Here is a 20,560-nt window from a genome sequence, read left to right as displayed (position 1 = left end):
GCCCGGGTACCCAGCGTGCGCCTGTTGTCACTCTCCAGCCCAACTCCGAACGCCCCGCTCCTGTGTCCGCCGTCTCTGATTGGCTGTCCGGAGGCGGAGCGATTGTCAGGCGGCCCAATCGGAACTCGGTTTCCCACGGGCTTCCACGGACCCGCCCCCGAGGCGGCTGGCGGAGGCACCCTGACAGCTCCCATTGGCAGACGGCTAAGGGGCCGAAGCGAGGCCGGGCAGAGCAGCGCCGCCGCCGTCGGGCGCGCAGCTCTGCAGCGCCGCGAACGCCTCTGTGTCCGCAGCCCCCGGAGCCCCGCGGGCCCGCATTGTCCCTAGCCCCCTGGCGGAGATCCGGGACGAACGTCGCGGGTGAGTACCGCGAGCCTGGGGAGCGCCGGCCGGCTGGCTAGAGCCGCCCCGAGGGACGGCGGTGAGGACTCCCGGTGCCTCTCTGCCCGTGACGGGCACGTCCTGACCCCAGTCTCCGGCACATTGGGGCTCCCGGCGGGTCCTAGCTCCCCCCGATTGAGCTTTACTCGTATTGTTTTCGCGTTCCCACACGGGAGGTGGGGAGCTAGCGAGGGGAGGCAAGGGGAGACATCCTTCGCTCGAGGGAGCAGTCAGGAGGGAGACGAGCCAGTGGCGCCCAGGTGAGGTGCCTGGCGCCGAATGGAAGTGACAGTGTCCAGGCATTGGCATTCGGTCTTCCCGGCAGCAGGAGGTCAGCGTTGACCTGCGGCGGCGGCGGCACTTTGTATTTGTCGGCTGATTTTTATCAACTTCGGGGAGGGCGTGCGTGTGCTTGCGTGTGTCTCTCTGTGTGTGTCTCCGTCCCTGACTTGGGCACCTCCAGGCCTGGGTTTTCGGCGACGCTGACTGGGCGGTCACCTTGGCTATCCGTGCCACGCTCGGGACCCGACTCACGGGGCGGAGAGCCTGGGGGTTGGCACACAGGGCCGGGGACCCGCCGCAGACCTGGGAGGGGACATTTAAAGCGGTCTCCTGCGCGGGCGCAGACAATGACTCGTCCGGACGCGGGATCCTGCGGGCTGTGCGTCGGGTCCCCGCGCCGGATCGCGGTCCCGCCTAGCTCTCTTGCAGGCTCGGCCGCTCGGATGCTGCTGCGCCGCGCCGCTCCGCTCATCGCCCAGCTGGGGACCCGCGTGGGGCCCGCTTTTGTTTACAGACCTCGCCATTGGGCGAGAGCTGCGTGCTGCGCTCCCCTGGCTGCAGCCGCGAGCCCCCCTCCGAGCAGGGAGAAGTTGGTGCATGCTGTCAGGTGACGCCCCCTCCCCGGGCCTCCTGGCGAGATGCTGCGGGGAATAGACGACCAGACGGCGCCGTCTTGCCCAGTCCCCGCTGCGCACGGCGCTCCCAGGCTCCCTACACCCAGAGGCCCTCTCGCATTGGCGGCCGTCGGGGCGCTGACTGAGCCACGCTCACCTCCCTTCCAGTGGCATCCTCTGGGTTCGTCCCCGAGCCAGTCCAGGTGGATTCCGAGTCTGCCTTTTCCTGCGTGTTGGCAAGTCTTGAAGGACGCGCGCGAGCCCTTGGGGACGCTGGCCAATCCGTGCCCGTTTCAGTGGTACCCACGCAGCCCCGCAGAGCAGCTGTGGGGCATTCTTCAGTCAGAGCGGATCGGGTTACCCACGCGTGCTGACTTGGCGTCCACTTTGTTTGAGCTGTAACAGAAGTGGAGAGCCTGGGCGCTGAGGTCAAAAACCCGGCTTCCAGTGCCTACTCAGCGTCACTCACGAGCTGGGTGATCTGTTCCAGACCGAGCTACTTAATCGCCCTGGGTCTCAGTTTCCGGGTCTGTAAAGTGGGGATGATGAGTATCCCCATTTGTGGCAGTGGGAGTGGGAGTTAAACGACAATATAAATCAACTGGCGCAGTGACTGCTACGTACGAAACACTGGAATAATGTTTCCCTGTTAGAGGGAATCTATTGCAGAGGATGGCCCCGCGTCTCTTCCCCTTTCTGCAGTTTTCCGTTCTCCCAACTCCTATTTTATTTTAAAAAGCATGAAGGATTGCTGTTTTCAGCTTCAAACAGGGCGTGTTGTACTTGCTCTTAGGTTTCACTCTACTTATCTAATCGCTTACAGCTCCTTTCTTTTGTATTTGAATTTCCATTAGGTTTTAGTTTCTTCTTCCTTCCTTCTTTCTTAAGGCTCTGCTGAGACCCAGGCCTGGGTTTGGAGGAGGAAACCTAGTCCAGGTGGGAAGTGGTTGCGCTGAACCAATGGCCGCTGTGCAAAGTGAATAATACCCGGATGGAGGGAGGTTTGAACAAAGAGATACCTGGAGGCCGGGAGGGAGTACTTACTGGTAGAAGTGAAATTTGAGCTGTGTCTTGTAGCAGAAGTTTGGTAAATCGCTGGTGTCTAGAATATGCTCTTTTGTACCCCACCGTAAAAAGCTCCGCCAGGGAGGTTGTCTTGGAGTGGTGAACACCGAAGTTCCTAGGTAATTATCTTTGAATAGAAGAGAAATATACCTTAGGCGGAGGTTGTCGTCTAACTAGGGAAAGTAGGAGAATTGATTTCACTGAATACCTTCAAAATGCTGTCAATGTGTTTTGACTTGTTTTTCCTTTGCCCCATCAGCACTGCTGATTTCCTTCAGGCAAAGAGAGAAGCCAGTTTCAGACAGGAAAAACGAAAACAAGAAAAGCCCCTCCGTAACCTATAATCAGATGAATAAATAGTTTGAAAAAGACCATCTCAGGCTTGGCTACAGAATAAGATATTGAAAAAAATGCTTCCTGTTCCAACACCCTTTTGTCTGTTGGAGCAAATTATTGAGTTGGGTCCAGTAACACCTCACTGAACGTAGATCCCAGGGGCCTTTACTGACCAAAACAAGCAAGAAAACAAAAACAAAAGTAGGCGAGGGACTTGCAGTTTGTCCAGTGGGAGAGAAGCCCACAGGGAATGTTCCCCATGCCCTCTGCTCCCCTGGGCCTGCCTCAGTCACCCCAAGTGGAGGCTGCCTCATATGAGCTACCGGGTCAGTAGCATTATTGCTAGATGCCAGTGGAGAAATGTGACAACCTATTTATTTAAAATCCCAGTCGCAGAGATGATTCTGATCCTTCCTGCACTTGTTCTGGGAATTCTCTGGCCCTTAGGGATGCTTGAAGGCAGCTTTGCCCCCTGCTGCTGCCTGGGGATCAAATCAGTTGGGGGCCTGGACTTAAAAGGGAGCACGTGGTCAGGAAATCTCATTAGCGGACAATTTAACTGCACTCTAGTGCGCATCCAAAGAGCTGGGACAAAGACTTCCTCTCCTTTCCCCCTGCGGTTGTCTCTCCCAGCTCCCCACTCCTCTCCTCCCCGTCTAAGACCAGAAAGAAGACTTGGTGCTGGCCTGTCTCCCCCATGCTCCCCACCAAATTCCTGGAGTTCTGGCGAGCGGGTCGGTACCCCGGGCATTCTGGAGAGCCTGGGCGGGAATTCCTCCCCAGAGCTTTGCAGAGGGCCTGCTAGGTGCGCGTGGTAACACCTCTCCTTTCCTTTCCGCGATGCAAGGAGGTTACTTACTGCCTGAAGGAGACACGTATTGTGAGACAGCACTTTAATAGATGCCAAGTTCAAGCCTATGCTTTCCCAAATGAGGAATGCAGGTAAGAGCATGGGAATCACGTCCAAGCCTTGCCTAGAAGCCAGTGATGGCAGGGAGCTTCTGCCTGAGAGTTCAGGTGGCTTGAGGGTGAGAAGGCAGAGAGAGAATTTGGTTCCTGTGGGCAGTGTACAGAGGGTCCTGTGGAATTCCTGAATCCCTAGGTGCAGGCTTGTGGATGAGAAAGAGCCTTATTTTCACTGTGTCCAGTCATTTGGACTCCTGTATCTAAAACAGTGTTTCACTGGGGATGTGTGTGTGTGTATACATATATGCATATATAAATATTCATTTTCCTTTCTAAATTAAGCAAATGGGTAGAGTGTATGTTTCCATTGTCCCCCTTCTTTCCCCCCCACCCCCTCACTATGGGACCAGAAGAAACAGATTTGCAAGGCCCCCAGCCAAATTCTTCTGTTTTTCACAATTCTAAACTTCGGGCCATTTCATCTCTAAATATTTAATTTTATATAATAATTCCTGTGTTAAAAAAAAACTATTGTCATTGTAGGCCACATCACTTATTTAAATTTCTTTTTTTTAATAAAATAAAGGAGGCACTCAAAAAATAAAGCAATACTCAGCCAGGAACAGAGTTTTTGGAAAATAAAACAATGCTCTAGTGTAAAAGGTACAGAATATTAATAGTTAGGTGGGTTTTCCCCTTCCATCCCCTTCCCACCCTCCACACCCCTCTAGCTTGAGACTTTCACTGTTTCTGTGGTCTCCAGGGACCTCATTAAGACATTCATAAAGGCCTAGACCGTGGATATGGAGCGATTCCTCCTGGACTCGTGTGAGATTCTTCTAGAAGACCTTGGAGCTCTTGCTAGGTGGAGAGAGATTCTTCCCTCGTTGGGCCGAGGCTGAGCTCAGAGCCTTGCATTTGGCTGCAAGTGGGGTCTCAGTTCACTGAAATAGCAGCAAAAAAAAAAACCACCTGGCACAACATAAGAGCCAATCAATTGTGTGCATCCAAAGGATGCTGAACGGAGAGTGATGATTCAGTGAGGAGCCATGTGGGAGGGAAGGTGCTTTCAGTTGAGCGCATCCTCAGTTTCCGAATGGGCCAAGGCCCTTTGAGCCTTGGTGCTGTCGCAGTTTCTTTCCGTAAAGAGAGACTTGGATGTAGCATTTTGGAGCCAAGCAAGAAGGTACTGCGTGTGTTCTGGCTCGGGCCACTTTGAATTCATGAAGGAGGAGAAATGAAAGGGAGGAGGAAAGTGTCTTTGGTTAAAAAACAAAACAAAACAATACCCCCCTGCATTATTTAATTCCAGCTTCTACAGAAGGATTTTATTAAAGACCAAAGGATGAGTATATAGGTGAGCATACAGGTGTGTGAGGAGTTACGTGATTGGGAGACAGTGGACCTGGGACCAAGCTTGGCTTGGGATGGGCGGGCAGTGGATGGGGGATGAGGCGAAGGAGATTCAGTTGCTTGTCCTTAAAAACCCCAAACACAGTTCTCTGTGGCCGTGGAGGAGACAGGATACCCTGCCTTCGCAGTGGCTGCTCTTCTGCCTGCCTAGCCGCCCTCCTCCTGGGCCAGGACGTGCTCACCGCGTAAACACAGATCCATCCTAGTTCCTGCTCCTGGCTTCCTCTGCCCTCTGCGGAGGGGATAATGAGCCCTGGAAAGTCACCGGGTCAACTCTGGGGGAGGGGAGGTCAGGGGGAGTCCTGGGTTTGGGAGTCCTCCCTGTGGAGCTGTCAGGACCACGGAAATGGAGTGGATGGGGTTTTCCACCCAATGCTTGCTTTTCAGAAGAGAAGGTGGGCCTCAGGTCTGCAGGTTGAACCTGAGGGGCCCTCAGGAGGGGGTCTGCTTTGCCTCCCCTTTCCCCCAGCCACGTTGGTGGCCCCCTGGGTCTTTGCGGGAGAGATTCCAGCCCAAAGCCTGACCATCCCAGGGTTTCTCAGATCCTGGGGACAAGATCTCTTATGACCCAACCGCATTTCCTGCGCAGGGCAGAGAGCGCTTGGCCGCATTCTGGGCAAAAGAAGATTTTGAGCAGGAATATCTAGGAGAGTCAGGAACTCATTAGCTCGTTCCCACTTGATTTGGGGGCAGTGTTGTAGAGGTTCAGAACTGTGGTTTATTCTCGCCATGACGTTCAGATGTGCATTTTGGTTTTTCTGGACTTAACAGGAGCCTGACCCAACTACTGAGCTAATGTGTTAGTTTTGGTCTCTTTTGCAAAATGTTCTTTTTTTTTTTTTTTTTTTTTGGCTGCTCGGCGTGGCTAGTGGGATCTTAGTTCCCTGACCAGGGATTGAACCCGGGCCCTCGGCAGTGAAAGTGTGGAGTCCTAACCCCTGGACCACCAAGTCCCCAAAATGTGCACCTTGATCTCCTCACACACACAAGGATATCCATGGAGGGTGGGAACGTGGGGGGCAAGTTCTTTATCGTGCTGTAGCCACCTGGGTTCTGATAACCATGGAGTCCCTTTCCATGCCTGTAAGGCCCCTAGATCTCTGGGGTACCCTGGTCACTCCTGGTCATGCCTGTTGCCTGGCTTCATGACTAATTCTACCATCTGACATTCTCAAAAGTGCCCCAGTTTTGCTGCCTGGAATCTTGAGTTCCAAGTGTCAGTATTGTAACCCTGATTATGTTTAAGTAACCGTGTAGTATACTTTCCCAGTTGGGAAATCCTGCTGTGTCCTGAGAATGCCCTATGTGCTTTCTTTCATTGAAAAAGTCTTTGGATCCAAAAGTTGTTAGGAGTTTTGAATATTCTTGCCATGGTGAAGCTTTGACCTTATGACGCTTCTTAACTGCCACAGAGAGGGTAGGGGCTCTGTACGAGTTTCTTGTCCTCTTAAGGATCTAACATACATTTCCAGACTGCCTAACTAGGGATGCAGTCCTTGGCTATGACACTTGAGTCAGTTTTGCTCTAATATATTGAAATCACAGTTTCACTCAGTGATGATGACCCACTTCAGTATTTTTCCTGACGTCAAGTATATTCTTACTTCACGTGGATTCTTCAACTCAAGTAATGCCAAGTTTGATTTGTTTCTGGAAACGACGTGCAAAGTAATGATTCCACGTGGTATTAACAAACTAATAGAATAGATGAGCTTGTCATGAAAAACATGTTCTGTCCCCATTTTGTTTTTATTCTGCCCACTCCTGTACTCTCCAGAAATAATCACTTTTGTTCATTTTTGTTTTTAGTTCTACAGGTTGTCTTTATATCACTAAATAATCTGTTTATGCCACTTTTATTTACTGACTTCCTGTTATGATGAATAATTTAGCTTACTTATTGCTTCTTATTTTCTTTATTCTCCAGATTTTTGATGATTATATTTATAGTTCAATCTTTGTTACTTATATGGACTAATTTAGTTCCATCAACCAATGACAGGGACTCTTACCTCCTTCCCCTTTGTAAAATGAGAATATCAGTATCCTGACCTATCTTTCCTCTCCCCTTCCCTTCCTGTTATACCTACAGCTTCTGTCAGATGTCAGGGTTGGTGCGATTGTGTTCTATAAGCACGATAAGCACGACGAAGTCTTCTGTGCCTTGTCTATTTTTTGTTTTGATAATGGCTTTATTAAGATATGATTTACATACTATGCAATTCAGTTCTTTAAAGTGTACAATTCAGTGGGTTTTGGTATATTTACAGAGTTTAGCAGCCATCACTGCAATCAATTTTAGAACATTTTCATCAACTCCAAAAGAAACCCACATCCGTTATCACTTGCTTCCCTTCCGTACCCATCCCGCCAGCCTCCAGTAACCACTAATCTATTTTCCGTCTCTGTAGATTTGCCTACTCTGGACATTACATATAAATGGAATCATATAATACGTGGTCTTTTGTGACTATCTTCTATCAGCATAATGTTTTCAAGGGTCTTCCATGTTGTGGCATGTCAGTACTTCATTACTTTTTATTGATGGACAATATTTCATTGTATGGATATACCACATTTTATTTATATTCATTCATCAGTTGATGGGCATTTGGGTTATTTCCACCTGTTGACTATTGTGAATAGTTGCTGCTGTACACATTAGTGTACAAATATTTGTTTGAATACTTGTTTTAAATTCTTTTTGGTATATACCTAGGCGTGGAATTGCTGGGTCATATGGTAATTCTATGTTTAAACTTCTGAGGAACTGCTAGATTGTTTTCCAAAGTGACTGTACCATCTTACATTCCCACTAGCAGTGAATGAAGATTCCAATTTCTCCATATCCTTGCATTTATTATTATCTGTTTTTTTGTCTGTAGTCATCCTAGTGGGTGATAGGAGCTATCTCCTTTTGGTTTTGATTTGCATTTCCCTGGTACATAATAATGTTGAGCATCTTTTCATGTGCTCATTGGCTAATTGTATCTTTTCTTTGGAGAAATGTCTGTTCAGACCCTTTGTTCATTTAAAAATTTGGTTTCTGTCTCTATTAAATTGTGAGGATTCTTTGCGTATTCTAGATATAAGTTCCTTGTCAGATATATGATTTGCAAACATTTTCTTCATTCTGTAGATAATCATTTCACTTTTCTGATGGCATCCTTTACATACTGTTTGCTTTTAAAAAGCTGAAGATCAGTAAAGATGTTTGCTTAGTTATGACTGTCAATAACTGTCAACTTTGCACTCCATAGCCAGGCTATACTAGTTTTATATTTTCTATAGTTATACTGGCATGACTTAAGTTATAGATTGAGAAAAGAAGCACTGGAGACATTATATTTTAAATCTCTGATTTCACATTAAAAAAAAAGAGCAATACTTTGTTTACTTTAAAAACTGTGAATGACTGAGTTATTTACTTTATTTACCACAGCTGCGGAAGGGTATGTTTCCAAGGTAACTTGAAAGGGAGCCGTCTTTGGGTATCAACTTTTGGGTGATGAATTTTTTTTGTTGGTTGAAATATTTTTTATTGTGTTATGTTAGGACAGGGGTTCTTAACTGGGGCCAGTTTTGCTCACCAGGCAACATTTGGAAATGTCTGGAGATATTTTTGATTGTTCTACTGGAGAAGTACCTAGCATCTGCCTAGAAGCAAGGAGATACCTGGCATCTAGCTGGTACAGGTCAGGTATGTTGCTAACATCCCACAATGCATGGGGCAGTCCCCCAGGCAAAGAATTATCTGGTCCATAGTCAGTGGTGCTGAGGTTGGGAAACTCTGCATTCAAAAGACACAAATACTGTTAGAGATCCGCCTATTTAAGTTTCTTTACATAGGAAAGGAACTTATGTTTTGTAGATATTTGGAAGCTAGCTATCTTGAGGCATCAGGTTATTTTGGTTATTTTAAACACTTTGGTTATTATTTTAGCTGGAATTAAATTAATAAAGTGTCTTTCTTTTTTCAGACAGAGTTCTAAAAAATTGGATAATAATTTCAGGCATTTTGGGCTTCTCAGTGCTTGACTAAGTTCAGCTATTTAAAGGCTTCCGGATGTTGCTAATAACTGTTCCCTGAATTCTGCTCTGGTCCCTGTTATGGGAGGGAAAAATATTTGCAGGCTGATAATTATAATGTTCCTCTTCTTAAGCAGTTTGTGGAGCATGAAAAATATTTTTAGAAAAAATGTTTCAAGTGCAGCGCAAGATCTACTGTGAGGTTTTAGAAAAAGTCTTATGAATGTTGGAATAATTATCTCATCTTGAAACCTCTGATTAGAAATTACTTCAATTCTACAGTTATGCCACTGGAACTTTAACATTTCATTGTCATTTAAAAAATTAAAGCTTCATAACTATGGTTTTCACTTAACCTAAACAGTTTAACAATCTAGTTGTTTTAAAATTGATTGAGAAAATGAATCCTGTGGTTTTTTTCCTTATTTTTTCCTTCCCTTCCCTGACAGTTAATTGCTTTAATTTGGGGATCGAATGCCTTGAATGCCTGAAACTTTGGTCCAGTGACTGCTCACCAGTTGTATCAAAGCATTTAAATTACCTTAAAGAAAAAGGTTTGTGGGAGCCTGTGGCATGATTTCAGCTCAGTTCAAGTAACAGAACCCAAATGACCTTCTCTTTCTTGGAGGAAATAGGGTCAAAAGCAGATGGATTTTTTTGGTAGGTGTTGCAGATTAGTTGAGGACCTCGGAGTCTTTAGAGGTCCAAGGGAACGGCCTATTCTTTAAACCAGGACTAGTTAATGTAGCTTATTTGAGTGAGAAGGGCTAAAATTATTCCTCACAGATAGCCTCTGAATTTTAATTGCAGTAATTTGTGTCTTTTTAGCCCGTGATGCAGCAGTTCTGAATCCCATCTAAGTTAGGAAAAGTGAATTTATAGGCCTGCTGGCAACTAGCAATTGGCCATGTATAACGTCTGGACTTTATTACAGCATATGGACCCAGCTCCTCCAACATTCTGGGGCCCAGCCACAGCTAAGACAGCCAAGGGTTATACGTGCAGGTCTATACATACAGCTCTTTGGGGAGACTGGTACCAAGGGCATAAGGTATGGTCTTGGTTGCTGTGTTACGGTTGCTAGAAAACCATAATTTGGGAAAAAAAGGAAAAACCCTTAAATATTAAGGTTTCCATCATGGAAAAGTTATTTGGTGGAATTCTGAAATGGACAGCTTAATTAGGACATGAGTCAAGTTTGATAGTTTAATACCCTGAGTATTACAGCTAACTTAAGGATGCTGTGAGAGTCATGTTTTTGAATTTCCTCCTTTAGTTTGAATAAAATCTCTCTGACCTCTAGCAATGTTAAAATGGTTAATGGCCTTTGATTACCTGGGCTCACCCTTCTCCATTTTTCTCAGACGTTCTGTGGGTTTTTTCCTTACACTTTCTTTGTCTGTCTGGATGATTCTTCCCAAATAACTCATCTTCAAAGTTTTTTTTTTCTTTAATTATAAAGTATTTCTCTTAAATACATCAGATACAAATAGTAAATATAGCCAAATAGCAACAACGAATGTCTTTTAGTGTTGAAGGTAAGTGCAAATCTTATTTTCTTAGGCATAATTTTCTCTAACTGAAAGACTACAATCAGTAGGGGTTACTAGTATAATCAGAAAAATTGCATTAGTTAAATACACATTCATCTTTGGGTAGGTGGCAAGTAGTAGAAACTTAATCTCCCAATTTTTTTTTTTTTTGTAATCCACTTACACATGGGGATTAATAGCGAAGTGTCTTCTCAAAAGTTAGGATTTCGGGAAGAATAAAGACTGTGGATTCCAGCCCTGGAAAGAACAAAGATGAGAAAGCCCATGGGGGCAACCAAGAATCCCAGTGATTAAATATCAATGGAAGGATTAGCCCCATTGTTGACTGATCCTATCAGGATAGGATTGAACCCAGACCCTCAGTCATCAGAAAGTTGTTGACCTTCGAGGGTTGACTGCATCCCTTTCTTTATACTCCTTTCCCCTTAGACAGTAGTCTTACATCCACAGTTCCAATCACAGTTGTGCCTCATGACCTCAGTTTTTCTCTAGGATTGCTTCCTTGTTCATGAACTAGCCCATCTTCTCTGAAGGTCCTAAAGCACTGATGATTTTCAAGTCAAGCTTAATTCATGCTTGTGCTGGGGCTTCTAGTAAAAGGTGCCTCAAACTGGATGACCTAAGACAATAGACATTTATTCTCTCATAGTGCTGGATGTTCAAAATCAAGATGTTGGCAAGGCCATGTTCTCTCCAAAGGTTCCAGGGTAGAATCTTTTCTTGCCTTTTTCAGCTTCTGCTGGCCGTTGGCATTCCTGGGCTTGTGACATCACTCCAATCTCAGCCTCCTTCTTCACATGGCCATCTTCTCTTGCGGCTGTGTGTCTGTTTCTAAATCTCTTCCTCTCTCTTATTAAGATACCAATTATTGGATGTAGGGCCCATCCTAATCCTATATGACCTCATCTTAACTTGACTATGTCTGCAAAGATCCAATTTCCAAATAAGGTCGTAGTCATAGTTACTACAGGTTAGGGCTTAAACATATCTTTTTGGCGGACACAGTTTAACCCACAAGTATGTCCAACCACTCCATTAGACTGCCTGTTAAAATCACTTAAGAACGTGTCATATGGGTGTGTACTTACTGCTGAGAAATGTGACTTTCCTAAAGCTTAGCTCTGATATGTCACCATGTGTTTTAAGCTTTCAAAGACTCTATCTAGTCCTTTGGTCCCAGCCCTGCTTTCCCATTTTATCTCTCAGGACTCCTTTCTCAAATACTTAGAGTCAGTGAAACAGGAGTCCCGTTTGCCCTGGGATGTATCCTATTCTCATTTTTTTGCATGCGTTGTGTCTAGATCTGGACTGTTCCCATTTTTGCTTGCCCTTCTTCCAGGTCTGGTTGAAATCAGCCATCCTTATGCAGTTTCCTTGATGTTCTAGTGTTTAATGGCTCTTTTATTTATTTATTTATTTATTTATTTATTTATTTATTTATTTATGGCTGTGCTGCAAGGCTTGCAGGATCTTTTTTTTTTTCACTTTAGTTTTTTTTTTTTTAAAACATCTTTATTGAAGTATAATTGCTTTACAATGGTGTGTTAGTTTCTGCTTTATAACAAAGTGAATCAGTTATACATACACATATGTTTCCATATCTCTTCCCTCTTGCATCTCCCTCCCTCCCACCCTCCCTATCCTACCCCTCTAGGTGGTCACAAAGCACCGAGCTGATGCTCGCAGGATCTTAATTCCCTGACCAGGGATCGAACTCGGGCCCCTGCAGTGAAAGTGCTGAGTCCTAACCACTGGACCATCAGGGAATTCCCTAATGGCTCTTTTAGGTGTGTTATCATACTCTGTCTGTGTCTCTGTGAACACTTTTCCTAGGCTGCAAACTTTTTTTTTTTTTCTCCTGGGAAGTCTCAAAAGTTTGTCATTTGGATTTCACAATCACTTCAAGAAAGGTCCTACTAAGCGCACTCTATGGGCAAGAAAAATCGTGGCTTGGAAGGTTCACGATTAGCCCAAAGAAACCAGGTGGAGAGGCCCAGCTGGAAATCTCACTAAATCTTCAGGCACCAAATGGCAGGCGATTACCATGGTATTGCGGATTAGAGGTCATCATACACTCCCAATAGACATTGAAGAGAAGCCCCAAAGACAGAACAGTTACCCAGTTTTCCTGGGAAGATTTGTGGATTCTGGGATCCACAGAGGGGACATGAGAATGGGCTTGACCCTAGACTGCAGACTTTTTGAGGGCAGGGTCTCAGCCAAATTGATCTTGGTTTTGCCCATGACGCCCCTGTGGAGGAGCTCGATACAGGTTAGCATACACTTGCCCCCAACTTAAAACATCAGCAGTCAGGATATATGCATGGTGCTCTGGTCTTTGCCAAGACGGTGGGCTCTGCAAGGTGGCAGCTAAGGGATGAGAAGCCTAAGGTGGTAAAGGCTGTACTCAGGAGAGACTAGGGACAGGCATATTCCCTAAGGACCCACTGGCAAGGACCCACTGGCAAGAAGGTGTCTTAGTTGCTGGTGAGCAGTCTTCAGCCAGGATGAAGCTGATGCTATAGCAAGAGTGAAAACTAGGCAGCACGCATTCTGAGGGGGAAGATGGGTGGGTGGGTGTCTTAGTTCGAGTTGCTGTAATGAAACAGCACAGGCTGGGTGAATTAAACAGCAGACATTTACTTCTCACAGTTCTGGAGGCTGGAAGTCCTGAGATCGGGGTACCTGAACGGTCAGGTTCTTGGCGAGAGCCCTCTTCCTGGTTGTGGCTTCACATGGCCTTTCCTTGTTGCATGCACACACACAGAATTCTTCTCTTATCTTCTTTTTATAAGGACGTTATATTTCATCATGGGGGCTCCACCATCTTGACCTGATCTAAATCTGATTACCTCCCCCAATTGCCCCCTCATCACATTGGGGATTAGGGCTTCACCTTTTAATTTTTTGAGGATACAAATATTCAGTCCACAGCGGTGAGCAAGCAGCCAGGCACACAATTTGGAACCAGCAGATAAACAGGAACCAGCAGATAAACAGGAACCAGAAAACAAAGAAAAAGTCCGAGAGCATTGCACCAATATGTCTTTAATTCTGAGGTGAGCTATTCCACACCTGGACTTTGTTAAGGGTCATGGGGGCTCGGGGCTAAGCAGCCCAGGACCTAGCCTGCAGGTGGATGGGGGAGGAATTTATACCTGGATACTGAAATTCTCTGTGCAGAAAATAATGGAAGAGCCTGAGGGTGGAAGTGAGGGATGGGGGCTGGTAGAAATAGCAAGAGGTGGAGTCCTGTGCCTGCAGGAGAATGCAATGTGGCTGGGAGGTGAAAGTATCCCACGATATGCAGAGGGACCAGATGGTAAAAAGGGGATCTTCATGGAGGGTGGTCCCTTGATGGATGACTTGTAGCATGTGGTGGGTGCAGTGTTGAGAGCAGAGCATTAATTGCATGTGACCACAGAGGGAGGGATGAAGGCCACTGGCTCTAGAGAAAGTGAAATCTCAAATTGCTGGTTGAAATCAGATAAGGGTTCAGGCCTCTGCTTTGGCACTGCCAAACTATTTGCTAGTCGGGGGCAGCAGGAGCTTCTAAAGGAACTTTGTGCTGCACAGATCAGCTTACTCTTTAAAATGTATTTTTATTTGCTGTATGTTTGTTTGTTGTAAGAACAATCAAGTACATTTAAAAGGAGCCATTCTCCAACATTGCTGCTATGGGAACACACTGTTGCTTTTGGTTTTTCTCTGTTCTTATCTTTTCCTGCCCTTTTTACATATTTGTAACTCTTGCATAGATACAGCTTTGTATTTTGTTTCTTTTCATGGGACATTGCATCATCAACTCCTATAAAGTAGCCACGTGGACAAATGTAAAAAGAACTGTGCTTACACGCAGGTACAAACTCCTAGTGGGGATAAACCAATGATGACATTTGTTGCTGGAAGTTCTGTTGAGTTGAAAGAATTGGCAAAATGTCTGGACCATTAAGAAAATGGATTTTGTGATTAGTTTTAAAACTCGGCCAGACAACAGGGTCCTACTGTATAGCACAGGGAACTGTACTCAATATCCTGTGATAAACCATAATGGAAAAGAATATGAAAAATAATATATAAGAGAGTTACTTTGCTGTACAGTAGAAATTAAACACAACATTGTAAATCAACTATACTTCAATAAAATTAAAAAAAAAACTAATGGGAAAAATCTAGACTTCAGAAAAAAGAAAAATAATTACAATTCATTGAATCATACCAAATATGTAAAATTTCATAATAATGTAAAACATAACAAACCTCACTGGTTGCCACTGAAGTTTACTAGGGCACCAGTGTATCTGCAAATTGATAAATAAAAAGAAAGAAATCAGCAAAAAACAAGCAAAAAAACGAAACCAACAACCACAACAACAAAACTAGGCAAACCAACTAGTTTTTCTGCAAATCAGATTTGTAAAGTAACATATACCCCTTGGGTTAGTCTTTGTTTTTGACATAGCATCTCTTCCTTAAATGCCTTCTGTAGTTTCAGGTCAGTAGGGAGACCACATAAGAATTGTATGGTATCTGTTTCAAGACATTTTCTTTTGATTTTTATAAAGTAAGTTGATATTAAACTTTTATCAATTAAGAAAATATAAAAGTAGCCAGGTTATGTCCATACTTGTTGTTTATGATGGTCACATGTTCCAGTGAGCTGGTCACTTACATAACCATCCTCCTGTAATCGAATATTTGTTGTGTTTCTTTTTTTAATCACTATCTTAAGATTCCTTTGAAGTTCTTGATGTATACTTTGCTTTTTTCCTTTTTTTTTTAAACTTGTTTTTCTCAGGCTAAATTCTCAGGATGTGGTATTTGTATTAAATATGACATTAAAAAAATGGCTCTTGATTTGAATTACCAAACTGAAACTGTGCACCTCAGATTGGGACTTGAACCACGTGCTGGGACTCAAACCCAGCCTAAACCCAGATTGGGACTTGAACCCACACGGCCAGGACTCGAACCCGGCCAAAACTCAGACTGGGACTCAAACTCACGTGGCCGGGATTCAAACCCGGCCAAAACCCTGATTGGCACTTGAACCCACACGGCCAGGACTCGAACCCACGTGGCTGGGATTCGAACCTGGCCAAAACCCATGGTCTTCCAACTGAGATCACACACCTGGTTTCAGGACTTAATGAAGCTCAGGTTCTTGATGTCTCATCGCAGAAAGAATTCAGTGAGAGACAAAGTGATGGGTAAGAAGTGGATTTATTTAGAGAGAAACACACTCCGCGGACAGAGTGTGGGCCATCTCAGAAGGTGAGAAAGGCACCAGGGTGTGGGGTTGTCAGTTTTTATAGGGGTGGGTAATTTCATAGGCTAATGAGTGGGAGAAGGATTCCAGCTATTTTGGGAAGGGGTGGGGATTTCCAGGAATTGGGCCACCGCCCACTTTTTGATCCTTATGGATCCTTGGAACTGTCCTGGAGCCTGTGGGTATGTCATTTAGCTTGCTAATGTGTTACAGTGAGCATATACTGAGGCTCAAGGTCTAGTGGAAGTCAACTTGTCAGCCATCTTGGACCCATTTGGTTCTAATCAGTTTATGTCATGTCCTCGGGCTATGTCATTCTTTCAGAGGTTGTGCCCTGCCCCCTTCCCTCCTGTTTCAAAACTGCTTTAAAACGCTTTGATCAAAAAAAAAAAAAAAAAGTCTTGATCAGTTCATATGTATGAGTATATTGACGTAACCATGCCTAATCTGCACTGGGTCTTAATTATTTAATTTTATTTTGTTACTGTTAACATAATAATAAAGAATCTCTCTCTCTCTCTCTCTCTTTGCTTTTCAGGTAGACTGAACTTTTTGTGTTTATGATTTTGAACATTGTTTCAAGCTTTTAGAAAACACTGTTATTGGCTTATCTCTTAAATCCTTTACATTCTCTGGAGCAAAATAAATAAAATAAAAACAAGGAAGAACTTTCTTTGGATTCCTCATCTGTGAGAGAATGAGGTTGAAGCAGAATTGTTCTGAGAGCCTTTCTAGCTTCCAACGTCCATGTCTTTGGGTTTATGAACCCAAAGTTTAAAAAGTGAACGGGATGCAACATTAAGAGTTCTGATGCCCAGGCTGGTGAAATGGTTGTAGGTGACCTGTTGCGGCTAGTTTTTGTTTTTGTTTGTTTTTTGTTAATAGAGTTTGGTTTATAGAGCAGTTTTAGTTCATAACAAAATGGAGCTGAAAGTTCAGAGAGTTTCCGTATATCCCCTGTCTCCACACATGCACGGCCTCCCCCATGATCAACGGCCCTCACCAGAGTGCTGCATTGGTTACAATCAACGAATCTACACTGACACATCATTACCTGGAATCCATAGTTTACATTAGGGCTGGCGGTTGGTTGGTGCACATTCTATGTTTGGATTAATGTATAGTGACATGTGACTACCATTATAGTGTCATATCGTAGTTTCAGTGCCTTAAAAATCCTCTGTGCTCTGCCTGTTCATCTCTCTTTCCCCCCAGCCCCTGGCAACCACTGATCTTTTTGCCATCTCCATAGCCTTGCCTTTTCCAGAATGTCATATAGTTGAGTTGTGGCTGGTTTTAAGGAGGCTGACAATCACTGTTGAGAATCATCCCTCAGGAGTCTTTCCCCACCATTCCCTGCCCTTCTACCGTGATTGCCTCTAGATTGGGATCTTAGAGTTGGAGGGATTGATAAGGTCCTCCCAACTCCAGACTCTTTTCTGTGACTCCCTGGCTGAGGAATGTCACGTGAGCCTTTGCTGCAGTTGTCATTATGGAGCTGAGAGGAGAACAGAAGACTGAGAGGCAGAGGGTCTGGGTTCCAGCCCTGGCTCTGACTTGGATTAGCTGAGTCACTTGCCCTTTCTGAGGCTGGCCCTTCCATTGCCCCTTTGTGGAGGCATGCCAAGCGGTGCCTGCTCCCACGTTGTAGGGTTGACACGAGATATGTGTCGGCTGGCCTTCGCTGACACCGAAGGAAGGTGGCACAAACGGCAGTCTGAAGAGGCTGATGCTGGGTCAGCCTGGTCCTTGGTTGAGCCAGTGAATTGTTAGAAAGTTGTTCCCTGCAGGGAATGGAGGTCTGTCTCCCTGAAACTTCCTCCCGTTGATGCCAGCTGTGTCCTGTTGGGGCACAAAGCCAACCCTGCCCCATAACCGTTTGTGGGTGGCTGTCTTGCCTCCCCCCATCTCACTCCAGAAGCTCTTTCCAAGCAAAACTTCTCTGCTCCTTCCTCTATCCCTTGTATCACATGGATTCTCCTTCTCCTTCTCCTCCCCCTTCTTCTCCTTCTCCTTCTTCTTCTTCTTCTTCTCCTTCTCCTCCCCCTCCTCCTCCTTCTCCTCCTCCTCCTTCTTCTTCTTTTTCTTCTTCTTCTTCTTCTCCTCCTCCTCCCCCTTCTCCTCCTCCTCCTCCCCCTCCTCCTCCTTCTCCTCCTTTTCCTTCTTCTTTTTCTTCTTCTTCTTCTCCTTCTCCTTCTTCTCCTCCTCCCCTCCCCCTCCCCCTCCCCCTCCTCCTCCTCCTTCTTCTTTTTCTTCTTCTCCTTCTCCTCCTTTTCCTTCTTCTTTTTCTTCTTCTTCTCCTTCTCCTTCTCCTCCCCCTCCCCCTCCTCCTCCTTCTCCTCCTTTTCCTTCTTTTTCTTCTTCTCCTTCTCCTTCTTCTCCTCCTCCCCTCCCCCTCCCCCTCCTCCTCCTCCTCCTCCTCCTTCTCCTTCTTCTTCTTTTTCTTCTTCTCCTTCTCCTCCTCCTCCCCCTCCCCCTCATCTTTCTTCTTCTTCTTCTCCTCCTTGTCCTTCTCCTTCTTCTCCTTCTTCTTCTTCCTCCTCCTCCTCCTTCTTCTTCTTCTTTCAGATTCTGTAATATATTTTAGTAGGGAGATGTCAATTTAACTAAAAGCATGAAGACTTTTCTTTTTTCAATTCATTTTGCCTTTTTATTGACGTATAGTTAACTTACAATGTTGTGTTAGTTCCAGGTGTACAGCAAAGTGATTCAGTTTTATATATATATATTTCAGATTATTTTCCATTATAGGTTATTACAAGATACTGAATGTAGTTCCCTGTGCTATGCAGTAGGTCCTTGCTGTTTGTCTATTTTGTGTACAGTAGCTTGTATCTGTTAATCCCATACTCCTAATTTATCCCTCCTCCCCTCCCTTTCCCCTTGGTAACCATAAGTTTGTTTTCTTGGTCTGAGTCTGTTTCTATTTTGTATATAGATTAATTTGTATTATTTTTTAGATTCCACATTTAAGTGATGTCATATAATATTTGTCTTTCTCTGTCTGACTTCACTAAGTATAATATTCTCTTAGGTCCATGCATGTTGCTGCAAATGGCAATATTTCATATTTTTTTATGGCTTAGTAGTATTCCATTACACATGCACACACACACACAAGCGCACATATATATGTATATATATACATACCGTATCTTCTTAAGCCAGTCGTCTGTTGATGGGCACTTGCGTTGTTTCCATCACATGGGTTCTTTAGTTCTGTGAACACCCAATTCAGCATTTCAAATTATGGTATAAAGAAGTGTTATGGGCTTAATTTTATGCCCTCAAATTCATATACTGAGGCCCTGACCCCAAAGTACCTCAGAATGTAACTGCATTTGGAAATAGAGCCTATAAAGAAGTAAGGTAAAATGAGGTCATTAGGGTGGCCCTAATCCAATCTGACTGGTGTCCTTATAAAAAGAGGAAATTTGGACACACGCACAGACACCAGAGATGCATGAACACAAAGGAAGGACCAGGTGAGCCCACAGCGAGCAGGCAGCCATCTACAAGATGAGGAGAGAGGCCTCAGGAGAAACCAACCTGCCAGCACCTTGATCTCAGACTTCCCAGCCTCCAGAGCTGCGAGAAGACACATTTCTGTTGTTTAAGCCACCCAGTCTGTGGTGCTTTGTTATGGCAGCCCTGGCAGACTAGGACGGGAAGAGAATTCACTTTTATCCCCATCTTCCCACCTCTTTTCATTTTCAGTGTCTTATTGCAGCCCCTTCTACACTTTTCTTATTGAACTTTTTTGGGGAATTAATGAGACTTTCAGATCAAATGCTGCCCTTTATCTTTTTTTTTTTTTTTTTTTTTAAATATTTATTTATTTATTTATTTATGGCTGTGTTGGGTCTTCGTTTCTGTGCGAGGGCTTTCTCTAGTTGCGGCGAGCGGGGGCCACTCTTCATCACGGTGCGCAGGCCTCTCACTATCGCAGCCTCTCTTGTTGCGGAGCACAGGCTCCAGATGCGCAGGCTCAGTAATTGTGGCTCACGGGCCCAGTTGCTCCGCGGCATGTGGGATCTTCCCAGACCAGGGCTCGAACCCGTGTCCCCTGCATTGGCAGGCAGATTCTCAACCACTGCGCCACCAGGGAAGCCCTGCCCTTTATCTTATACTTTCTTCTGGACAAAGAACGAGGAGTCACTTTTTTACAGGTAAATGAGTAGTAGTTTTATAAGTGGTGTTTAGGACAATGACCGTTAGACTGGCTACCTTTGATAGATCTTTTCTTTTGTTCTGGGCCTTTTTGCTACTTCACACATCACCATTAAGAAATCCTTACTAACAAGGACCTACTGTATAGCACAGGGAACGCTACTCAATATTCTATATATATATATATTTTTTGCTACACTGCGTGGCACGTGGGATCCTAGTTCCCCGACCAAGGAGCGAACCCGTGCTCCCTGCAGTAGAAGTGCAGAGTCCCAGCCACTGAATCGCCAGGGAATTCCCTCTACTCATTATTCTGTAATAACCTAAACGGGAAAAGAATTTGAAGAAGAATAGATATGTGTATATGGATAACTGAATCACTGTGCTGTACACCTGAAACTAACGCAACATGGTCAATCAACTATACTCCAATATAAAAAAAAGAAAAGAAACCCTTGCAAGGTGGGTATTGCCATTCCATTTGATGGATGAGAAAGTGGGGAAGCAGAGAGAGATTGACACGAGCAAGGCCATGCAATGTG

General features: G+C 44.9%; 1 long non-coding RNA gene across 1 annotated transcript in view; it reads left to right on the top strand.

The window, feature by feature from the left end:
- Positions 1 to 220: 220 nt before the first annotated feature.
- The window catches only part of LOC132364940 (uncharacterized), a 124,631-nt gene continuing 104,291 nt past the window's right edge, over positions 221 to 20,560 (top strand). The window contains exon 1 of the long non-coding RNA XR_009502963.1: positions 221 to 360. This is a non-coding gene — a long non-coding RNA (uncharacterized LOC132364940). The remainder of the gene's footprint in view (positions 361 to 20,560) is intronic.

The sequence above is a fragment of the Balaenoptera ricei genome, chromosome 4 (assembly GCF_028023285.1).
Source record: "Balaenoptera ricei isolate mBalRic1 chromosome 4, mBalRic1.hap2, whole genome shotgun sequence".
NCBI classification, from domain to species: Eukaryota; Metazoa; Chordata; class Mammalia; order Artiodactyla; family Balaenopteridae; genus Balaenoptera; species Balaenoptera ricei.
This window is presented reverse-complemented; position numbering and strand designations above follow the sequence as displayed.